At 48.1% G+C, this 10,883-nt stretch overlaps 1 protein-coding gene across 5 annotated transcripts in view; it reads left to right on the top strand.

Moving 5' to 3' along the window:
* Nucleotides 1-6,058: 6,058 nt before the first annotated feature.
* MATN2 (matrilin 2) overlaps nt 6,059-10,883 on the top strand; it is a 179,932-nt gene continuing 175,107 nt past the window's right edge. For 2 of the 5 annotated variants that reach the window (XM_032248368.1, XM_032248358.1), the window contains exon 1: nt 6,226-6,496. The gene's annotated coding sequence lies outside the window, so the exon portion shown is untranslated. Of the gene's footprint in view, nt 6,497-6,704; nt 6,887-10,883 lie in introns of those variants that run through there. The other 3 variants (XM_032248352.1, XM_032248375.1, XM_032248342.1) reach the window with 3 other exon arrangements.

The raw sequence follows: 10,883 nt of genomic DNA, 5'->3' as shown, positions 1-10,883 counted from the left end.
CACTTTGGGAGGCTGAGACAGGCGGATCACCTGAGGTCAGGAGTTCAAGACCAGCCTGACCACACCTGGTGGTGTGCGCCTGTAATCCCAGCTATTCGGGAAGTTGAGGCAGGAGAATTTGTTGAACCTGGAGTGGGGGGGAATGGAGGTTTTGGTGAGCCCAGATCATGCCATTACACTCCAGCCTGGGGCAACAGGAGTGAAACTCTGTTTCAAAAAAAAAAAAAAAATTAGCCAGGTGTGGTGCATGCCTGTGGTCCCAGCTACCCAGAAGGCTGAGATGGAAGAAACCTGAGCCTGAAAGGTTGAAGCTGCAGTGAGTCGTGATTGCGCCACTGCACTCCAGCCTGGTCAACAGAAGGAGACCCTGTAAAAAAAAAAAAAAAAAAAAAGAAAGAAAGACAACAAAAGAAAAAGAGAACAAAAAAGAAAGAAAGAAAGAAAATCATTGATTCCTATAGATGATGCAAGGAGACCATGGGAGGGTCACTGCTCCAGCAAGCCTGCCAAAACCACAGCTAGCGTAGTGTGTACTGGGCTGGGGGGCTTCTGGGGGAGCATCTTGACTTTTAGAAGAAAGTTGTAAAGGTGATAACAGCAACACAGCCATAAAAGGATTGCTTTCCAAAGAAAGATTAAAGGCCCGCTAAGATGAGAGGCTACCTAATAGTCTGCCTAAATTTGAAACCAAAAGGAAACTGGCATTCTTAGCTCTTACTATTCTTATGATCAAGTCCCTTTCATGTGAGCTTAATTCAGTAGGAATCTGAATAAAAAATTAAATTGCTAGATGTGCCTCCTCTTAGGAGCTTTCTCTTTTCCCCTTCTTTTAAATCATTGTTATAGCAATAAATGACCAAATTTAAGACCTGTAGAATCCTGAGACATTGAATAAATGGGGGGAAATTGTCTGTAGCTAAAATGAAACTTAAGTATAGCAACCTGTTCACCTACTTCCTGGTCACTTCAGATTTAAATGAAATCCCTGTAAGACCATGCATGATAAACGTTGTTTGTCTTTCATCCTTTATAAGAGTATCACAAAATTCCAATAGTAAAAGCAATGTAAATTCCTCTGTGGTGGGTACCATAGACTCAAGCACAGAAATTCCCCCTGCAGGCAATTTCTGCAGTGGAAATGATTTTTGTTTTTTTTTCAGACCCTGTTTCACACTGTCACCCAGGCAGGAGTGCTCACTGCAGTCTCAAACTCCTGGGCTCAAATGATCCTCCCACCTCGGCCTCTCTCTTTTTTGGGGGGGGGCAGAGTCTCACTCCATTTCCAGGCGCCAGACTGGAGTGCAGTGGTGCGATCTCGGCTCACTGCAACCTCTGCCTCCTGGGTTCAAGCAATTCCCCTGCCTCAGCCTCCCAAGTAGCTGGGACTAAAGGCGTGTGCCACCATGCCTGGCTAATTTTTTTTAATGTTTTGTAGAGATAGAGTTCTTGCTATGTTGTCCAGGCTGGTCTCTAACTCCTGGCCTCACACAATCCTTCCACCTCAACCTTCCAAAGCACTGAGATTACAGGTATGAGTTACTGCACTTGGCCTTCCAACTTTGTTCTTTTTTATCAAGATTATCTTGGCTACTCTGAATGCCTTAAATTGCCATATGAACTTTAGCATCAACTTGTCAATTTCTGCAAGGAAGCCTCTGTGATTTCAATATGGATTATGTTGTATCTGTAGGTCAATTTGGGCTTATTGCTATTTTATTAAATCTTCCAATCCATGAATATGGAATGTCTTTCTATTTGTTTAGATCTTCTGTAATTTCTTTCAATAATGCTTGCAGCTTTTAGAGTATAGAGTTTCCACTTCATTTGTTGAATTTCTTTTTTTTTGTTTTTTTGAGATGGAGTTCAGCTCTGTTGCCCAGGCTGGAGTACAGTGACATGATATCGACTCACTGCAACCTCTCCCTCCCAGGTTCAAGTGATTCTCCCTGCCTCAGCCTCCTGAGTAGCTGGGACTGCAGGCTTGTGCCACTATGTCAGGCTAATTTTGTATTTTTTGGTTTTTGTTTGTTTGAGACAGAGTCTCGGTCTGTTGACAGGCTGGAGTGCTATAGGGTGATCCTGGCTTGCTGCAACCTCTACCTCCTGGATTTAAGCAATTCTCAGCCTCCCGAGTAGCTGGGACTACAGAAGCCTGCCACCACGCCTGGCTAATTTTTTGTATTTTAGTACAGATGGGTTTTCACCATGTTGGCCAGGATGGTCTCGATCTCCTGACCTCGTGATCTGCCTGCCTTGACCTCCCAAAGTGCTAGGATTACAGGTGTGAGCAACCGCACCCGGTCTATTTTTGTTATTCTCGAATCTCCATTTATTGAGCTCTGCCTGCATGCTGGGGGATCTTATAGGATAGAGGCACACAGACATTGCCCAAGTGTCTGGCAAACTGATTTAACACCAGGCCTCCCATGCAGACATAGACTCATTAATATCCTTGAGAGAAGGTAGACGGTGGAGTGTCACAAGAAAGAGGCTATTGGCTTCTAATAGCCGACCACTTCGTGCCAATTTCTAGGTTTAGGAATGAAAGAAGCAGCAATCTGTGTTGCTGAGCCAATGATTCCATAAATGGCAGGTCCATCCTCTGCTCCAAAGTGAAACCTAGTCTGCAGGTAGACAGGCAGTGTTTCAGCCTTGCCAGGATCCAAGAAAACAAGTCAAATTTGTACTTACCATTGCCTGTGCCTTAAGGCTTCTCACTTTATTATCTTACTCTTCAACATTAAAAAAAAAATCATCCATGTCGATGGGGTATCCTGAATAGGTCAAATGAGTTGTTCTACCTTGTGGATGATCTTCAGGTCTGCCAGAAAAAAATGAAGCAAAAGCAAGTTCAATATCCTGAAATATGAAGTCACAACAAACAAGGAAATGATTTCTGGGTTACGTTCAGCATGAATTGCAAGTTGATACTGCCCTGCCTACAGGGCTCCCCTCCCTGGGCTGGAGTCCAAGCTAATCCACTACCTTGCAACTTTCCCTTAACCTTGCATCTCCAGCTCCAACACATGGGCAGCTGGCCAGATATGAAGATGTTTCCTCTCCTACCCATCTACTGCAGGGGGATGGGGAGGAGCTCCAATAGTCTACATGGGACTCAAACACTGTCTGTCACCTAGGGAAACAGTGCAGGTGAGATGACATTGCAATTTTACATGTCTCCTCATGCAGTCAGCAGAGCTTTATTTTGGGTTATAAATCTGTGAAGCAACCTGTCTGTTCTTCAGTTTCCTCATACTGTACTCTGGTCCCCTTTGGATTTGACAGTCTCATTTCAATCTGCCCTCTAGGCCAGATAGCTAGATCTCAATTAAGAAGGATTCTAACGCAAAACAAAAAGTTCTAATGTTTACAAGGAGCAAAGGGATGCTTGTGTTTAAAGTCTATATTCGAGACTGTTCATGAGTGTGAGGCCTGGGTCAAATGACTCCTCCGACCCAAATCCTCACTCTACAATACTCTACGTGGAGACAGAAACTGAGAGTTGGTCCCAAGTATAGCTACTCAGGTTGTGATTCGTTTAAACAGATGTCAATTCCAGTTAACTCGTGAGCTCTTAGGAGCTCTCAGATAAGGTATACCTCATTCTTGTCTGCTTGCGTGAGTGCCCATATAAAAACAAAAAAATCTTTAAAAAATTTTTTTATTTTTTTAAGAGACGGGGTCTCACTATGTTGCCCAGGCTGGAGTGCAGTGGCTATTCACAGGCCTGATCCCCCAATGATCAGCACGGGAGTTTTGACCTGCTCCATTTCCAACTTGGGCTGGTTCACCCCTCCTTGGGCAACCTGGTGGTCCCCTACTCCCAGGAGGTCACCATATTGATGCTGAACTTAGTGCGGACACCCGATGGGCACAGCGCACTGCAGCCCAGAACTCCTCGACTCAAGCTATCCTCTAGCCTCAGCTTCCTGAGGAGCTGGGGCTACAGGCATGCGCCACCACACCTGGCTGAAAATCTTTTTTTTTTTTTTTTTTTTCTTTTTGAGACAGGGTCTCACTCTGTCATCCAGCCTGTAGTGCCAGTAGCTGGGATTACAGGCATGCACCACTATATTCAGCTAATTTTTGTATTATTATTATTTTTATTTTTTGGAGTCTGGCTTTGTTGCCCATGCTGGAGTGCAGTGGTGTGATCTTGGCTCACTGAAACCTTCGCCTCCCAGGTTCAAGTGATTCTCCTGCCTCATCCTCCTGAGTAGCTGGGGTTACAGGCTCCCGCCACCATGCCGGGTTAATTTTTGTATTTTTAGTAGAGATGGGGTTTCACCATGTTGACCAGGCTGGTCTCAAACTCCTGACCCCAGTGATCTGTCCACCTCAGCCTCCCAAAATGCTGTGTTTATAGGTGTGAGCCACCGCCCAGTCCCAGAACTAAACATCTTAACTCCACACTTCTGAATAAGGTTGTCTGTACAGCTAGCACATGGCAGGACCTCTAGTAGAAAAGGCAATTTTGGCCTTTTCCTAATCAAGAGCCTTAATTATCAACTTGCAATTCATCCTGAAGGTAACCCAGAAATCATTTCATTGTTTGTTCTGACTTCATATTTCAGGACATTGAATTTGCTTTTGCTTCGTTTTTTTTCTGGCAGATCTGACGATCATCCCACAAGGTAGAACAACTCATTTGACCTATTTGACTTGGCCCCAAGTGTACTTCGTAAGTGGGTTTCCTATTCTGAAGAATTTCAATTGAACTCCCTAGGGGAAAAACACCCATTTTAATTGGCATACAGGAGAGTCACTGGAATCAGTTACTAAATTACAATTTCCTTACAATTTGGAAGGGTTGGGGATTGCTATTGTTTTCCTGGTAAATTACTGGATCACACTGGTGTCTTGGAATAAGGCAACACATTTTAAATATAACTTTCCATAAACTGGAGCTCAACTTCCCCAGTTCCTAGGGGATTTTCACTGGCCCAGACTCAAGAAGAATTTTCTTCTATGGGATCCAAGACTTCAGAGACCAAACATTTCCTGAAGACTTTCCTCTGTTTTCTGACCTCCACCTACCTCCTCCCAAAGACATAACAAAAAAAACTATTTCTCATCAGTGCAGGCAGCCAAGAGTGCCCAGAGAGCTTAAGGTACTGGGTAAAGGAACAGGAATCCACAATTCTTTCTGGATATTGAAGTGCCATTGAGTTGCCTGATGGCTTGAGTATGTTAACCCCTTACTTCATGGCTGGAATTTTAATTACCCCTCCTGGAGCTTTCCTGAAGAATTGATTTTGTACATGACGTTTATTCGTATTTCAGGAACCAACTCTAACATCAAATAGGAGTGTTGGTTAATTACAAAACGAAGTCGGCCCAAAGCACCAAATTATCAGTCTGTGGCACGTCCAGAGGTTTTGAAACTAGTTAGTGCTGCTGCCTCTCCTGGTAGCTTGTTAAAACTTGAACTGGGTGCATTGGTTAGTGGTTTGGGAATAGAATTTTGGAGCATTATACGAGATGTCTTGGTCTGTTGTAGAGCCACTCACCCAGCCTTCAGGAGCTGGGGAGCTGGTAGAGTGGGGTGCTGGCCACTTTGACTGTCACCAGCCAATCCTGTCTTCTGCATCCCTCCAAGGCTCCGTGGGGACATCTAAGGTGAGGTTCCTCCAATTTGCTAAGTTGCAAATGTCTCAGCCCATATTTCAAAAGTCTTGTCTGAACTAGACTTTCCCTGCTCCCTCGGGGAAGGAATGTTGTCTTCTATCCATCCTGGCATCTTTACCCCCTCCCCACCCTGGGGCCTGGTCTCCAGCCAGTGGACGCTCTGTTAATATGAACTGGCACTGGTGGGGTGCTCTGGGTACTGCCAAGACAGCTCTTGGCGCTTGTCATCTGTTAGCCCAATTCTCACCACTTTTTTCTCCATCCCCGTCGTCAATGGGTGAGTCTTGCAGATCACGACCCAAAGCTCTAGATATAAGATTCCTGCCATATCTCCTTTCCCCCAGGAGACCCCTCCCCACACTCCCACCCCGACTGGTCCCTAAAGCTGCCTGTGTTCTTAGTCTGCGGCTTCCGACCCTTGAGTGATGCCCGCCTGGGCTCGGACAGGGACTGCGTGGAGCCAGGTGGCAGCAGGCAAGGCGCGCCGCCAGAGTGCCCAGCTCCCGGGGCTGCCTGCTGGGTGGGGCCGCCCTCGCCGCCGCTCTCTCTCCGCGCCTTCCCCATCCCCAAAGAGGACACCCCTCCTTCCCCACCCTCGCGCAGCACCGCCTCCCCCGCCGCCCGCCCGCCCGCCCTTGCCCAGCGCCTCCCAGGCAGCCGGCGAGCGAGCGGAGAGCTCTGGGATGGGACTTGGAGCAGGCGGCGGCGGAGGCAGCGGCAGCGGCAGCGGCAGCGGCTGGGACTCCGTCCTCGCCTCCCACGAGCGATCCCCGAGGAGAGCCGCGGCCCTCGGCGAGGCGAAGAGGCCAACGAGGAAGACCCGGGTGGCTGAGCCCCTGCCTCGCTTCCCAGGCGCGGACTGCTGCAGGTGAGCGCTGCGCGCTTTCCCCCGGCTCTGCGCGGCCGGGCGGCCCCGAGGTGCAGGCGGACAGACCCACAGACAGACAGACCGAGCCCTGGCTGCCCCGCGCGCAGGCGCCCTCCCCAGCCCCGCACTGCGGCCCCCAGCGCCCCTGGGACCCGGCGCCGCAGACCCCTCGGACCCCTCCGAGGACAGCGGAAGTGGGAAGGCGGCGCTGCCCGACCCCTCGGCCTGAGAAGTCCCGCCACCCGGGCCCGGAGAACTGGGCGCGCTCCCTGCGCAGGACGCGCCGCGCCGCAGCCGCGCCAGAGGGCCCCGTGGAGGCGCTGTGCCCCGCAGCGGGGACTCCCAGACCCGGGCCACCCAGACCCGGGGAAAGGGAGACTTGTTGAGCGGGTATGCGGGGTGATTCCTAGTCCAGGGACAGCCAATGGCTCCCTCTTACCTCTTTGGAACCTGATATTTTCATGCCCTTGTGATCTGGATTTTGTTCTTGGGTCTCTATGGCAGCCAAAGCTCCAGCTTCCCTATACTGTGGAAGAGGGAGAGAAAGGGGAAGGCATTTTGTAGTAGTTGCTAGAAACCCCAGAACAGTTTGGAGCCGTTTGGGGAGAGGACAGAGAAATGGGGGCTGTCCCTGGTAGAGTCTCCAGGACTGGGGGCACAGGAAGGTGCTCTCCTCAGAGACACACACGCCCACCCTGATCAAACCCAATTGACCAAGTTTCAAATTGTCATAAATCAGGAAGCCACAATGCATCTGCGCCAAGCTTGGGTCAGCCTGCTTGGGTTCCAACCCCAGCTGTGAAGTTTACAGAGTTGATAACTTGAAGCTACCCAACTACTGTATGCCTCAGTTTCTTCATCTGTCTAATGAGGATGGTAATATCCACAGGGCTGTGAGGATTAAATGAGATATGGCAAGTGAAGTCCTTAGAACTTCTCCAGGAGCATCCTAAGATTAGGTGAGCTCCATCGCTTGTCTTTCCAGAAATAGCAAGAGCTGCTATGAGCAATGAATGTACCTCTTCCCCACTTCAGAAAGAGGCTCTCCATGGATACGCGAGGGTGGCAGATAAGAACTGGCCTGTATTCAAATGCCATTTCCTTGCCGGAGTCCACTCGGGCACAGTTCTCCCTGTGTGCTTCCAAAGGGATAACCTCATAAAACCATGTCAAATTACCAAGATGGGTTTATAGTCTGGAACGTTTCCTCTCAGCCCCTGAAACTTGGTGCTTAGAATCCTCCGTGGAGAACGAGATACTTGTGGCTCTTCACCTTGCAGTTTTCTATCTGTCCACACTTTTTACTTTTATTTCTGCCAATAGAATTGAATTTCAGGCCCCCAAGTTACCAGGACACTGTCTTCTATAAATCGGGGCTCTGGGGTTCCTTGTTCCCAGAGTGCAGACCCAGGCAACCTAGACCCATGAACTCACTTGCTGGAGGTGTCAGAGCAGAGTCCAAATCTGAAACGCCCTTGAGCAGCTGTCATGCCCTAAGCTCTTATCAGCAAATGCCACATGTCTTTGTTTAGCAAAAGGTAGTTAAAAGCATGGTAGTTAAAAGGTAGTTTAAAACTGAGATTTAAAGAAAAGGAGAGATATTTGCTCTTTGAAATAAGAGAGCCACTGGAAGTTTCTGGGGAAAAAAATTCCACAGTTTATATAAAAATAGTTCTAGCTGGCACCTAAGAGAGGACAAGGGGTGAGGTGGGGAGAGGAAAAGGGGAAAAGAGGTTTAGAACTCAGGAAAAGCTGGCTGAAGAGGGTGTGGAGGGTATAACACTGGCTTGAGCAAGGTGTTGGGGTGTGAGGCTGAACAAGCAATGGGAGAGGTGAGCGGGAGAGGTTTAAGACCAGTCAAGTAGCGGGGTGCGGTGGGTCATGGCTGCAGTCCCAGCACTTTGGGAGGCAGAGGTGGGTGGGTCACCTGAGGTCAGGAGTTCGAGACCAGCCTGACCAACAGGGAGAAACCCCATCTCTACTACAAATACAAAATTAGCCGGGTGTGGTGGCACAGGCCTGTAATCCCAGTTACTCAGGAGGCTGAGGCAGGAGAATCACTTGAATCCAGGAGGCAGAGGTTGTGGTGAGCCAAGATCGCGCTCACCATTGCACTGCAGCCTGGGCAACAAGAGCAAAACTCCGTCTCAAAAAAAAAAAAAAAAAAAAAAATCCCAGTGCTGCTCCTGGGACTCGCTGCCCTCTGGTCTGTAGCACATGCAACAGCGTCCATTTCAGGGATTCCCTGTCTTCTATGGAAGCTATGGAGGACTCCCCTGCTTAAAGCATATGGGGAGGTAACTCAAGAGGGCCAGGAAAAGAGGGAGGCTGAGCATATGCCAAGGGGAGAATGGGGTATGTGGTTGCTGTGGCTAGTGAACAGTGCCAGGGAGGTCCTTCCAAGGGGCCCCTTGCCACTTGGAGCTTCAGCCCATGAGGCCATCCTTGAACCCTGGCTTGCATTCGGCAGACAGCACTCACTGCCTGAAGGGGGCTCAGGTGGAATGACAGGGCTGGGCCGAATTCCAGAAGCCTGGGCTGTTGCCAGTAACTTGTGGTAATGACTATGACAGTGGCTTTGACATGGATGAGATGGAGTGGGGGTACAACCCAAAGCACACTGCTCTTGGCGCCCCAAGGATCTGGGTTCCAGTCACAGCCCCTTATACCTGCAAAGATTTTGGAAAGTTACTTAGACTCTCTGTGCGTGACATCTGTTTCTTCATCTGTAAATGAGGAATAGGATTTTTGGGAGAATTAGATTAGTTAACATGTGTACAGTTCCTAGATCAGAATAAATGCTCAATATTTCTTAGCTTTGCTTACTATTATTGTCTGAGCCTCGGTTTTATCATCTGTCAAATGGGTGTGATACTATGTCACAGGTTTGTTGTAAGGGTTAAATGAAATAATTAATGTGAATTTATACAACAGTGTGTGAAGGATGTAAAGTACTCAAAGTGAGTCAATTGAAATGGAAAATTTCACAAAATACCTGCATGTAAAAATCAGTGGGCAGGTGGACCAGCTAACATTTTTGGAAAGTTATTCTTTTTTTTTTTGAGACGGAGTTTCGCTCTTGCTACCCAGGCTGGAGTGCAATGGCCTGATCTCGGCTCACCGCAACCTCTGCCTCCTGGGTTCAGGCAATTCTCCTGCCTCAGCCTCCTGAGTAGCTGGGACTACAGGCACGCGCCACCATGCCCAGCTAATTTTTTGTAGTTTTAGTAGAGATGGGGTTTCACCATGTTGACCAGGATGGTCTTGATCTCTTGACCTCATGATCCACCCGCCTCAGCCTCCCAAAGTGCTGGGATTACAGGCTTGAGCCACCGCGCCCGGCGGAAAGTTATTCTAAAAGTACTGTTAGAGGAACTTTTATCTACTTACAGAAAGTGGGGCTCACTGCCCATGGGGATACACTGTAGTTATTTTATGTTGTTGTATTAGTTACCTATTGCTGCTATAACAAATTTCACAAACACAGTGGTTTAAAACAACCCAAAGTTGTTATCTTGTGTTTCTGGAGTTCAGAACTCTGAAATGGGTTTCATAGAGCTAAAATCAAGGTGTCAACAGGGCTCTGTGGTTCCTTTTTGTAGGCCCTTGGGAAAATGTTGTTCATTTTCTAACTTCTAAAAGCTGACTTCATTTCTTGGCTCCTGGTTCCTTCTTCCATCCTCAAAGCCAGTAACAGCATCTTCCGGCCCTTCTTCCCATCCTGACTCTCCTGTCTCCCATTTACAAAACCCTACCTAGAAAATCTGGGCTAATCACTACATCTCAGAATTCCTAAGTTAATCACATCTGGAAAGTCCCCCCTCCCCACACCTTTTTTTATTTCGAGACAGAGTCTCGCTCTAATACCCAGGCCAGAGTGCAGTGATGTGATCTCAGCACACTGCAGCCTCCCCCTCCCAGGTTCAAGCGATTTTCCTGCTTCAGCCTCCTAAATAGGTGGAATTATGGCCATGAGCTACCACGCCCAGCTAATTTTTTGTATTTTTAAGAGAGACAGGGTTTCACCATGTTGGCCAGCCTGGTTTTGAACTCCTGACCTCAGGTGACCTGCTCACCTTGGCCTCCCAAAGTGCTGGGATTACAGGTGTGAGCCGCTGTGCCTGGCCCAAAGTCCCTTTTGCCATGTAAGGCAACACAGTGACAGATTCTGGGGATTAGGACATAGACATCTTTGAGGGGCATTATTCTATCTGCCAGAAATATTAGAGTATTAGACTGGGCATGATGGTAAGAACCATTTAGAAAAAAGAAATACTAGAGTATTAGAGAAAATGATCTAAATCAAAGAGTTTCAGCTCACTTCTGTTTAGGGCTTCTCCCTCTTCCCAACAGTTAGGTGAGTTTGTTTTCATATGTCTTTTTTTTT

The sequence above is a fragment of the Sapajus apella genome, unplaced genomic scaffold (assembly GCF_009761245.1).
Source record: "Sapajus apella isolate SASKATOON/1434 unplaced genomic scaffold, GSC_monkey_1.0 scaffold3, whole genome shotgun sequence".
Lineage (NCBI taxonomy): Eukaryota > Metazoa > Chordata > Mammalia > Primates > Cebidae > Sapajus > Sapajus apella.
The sequence above is the reverse complement of the archived record's forward strand: the minus strand, read 5'-3'. Positions and strand labels throughout refer to the sequence as shown.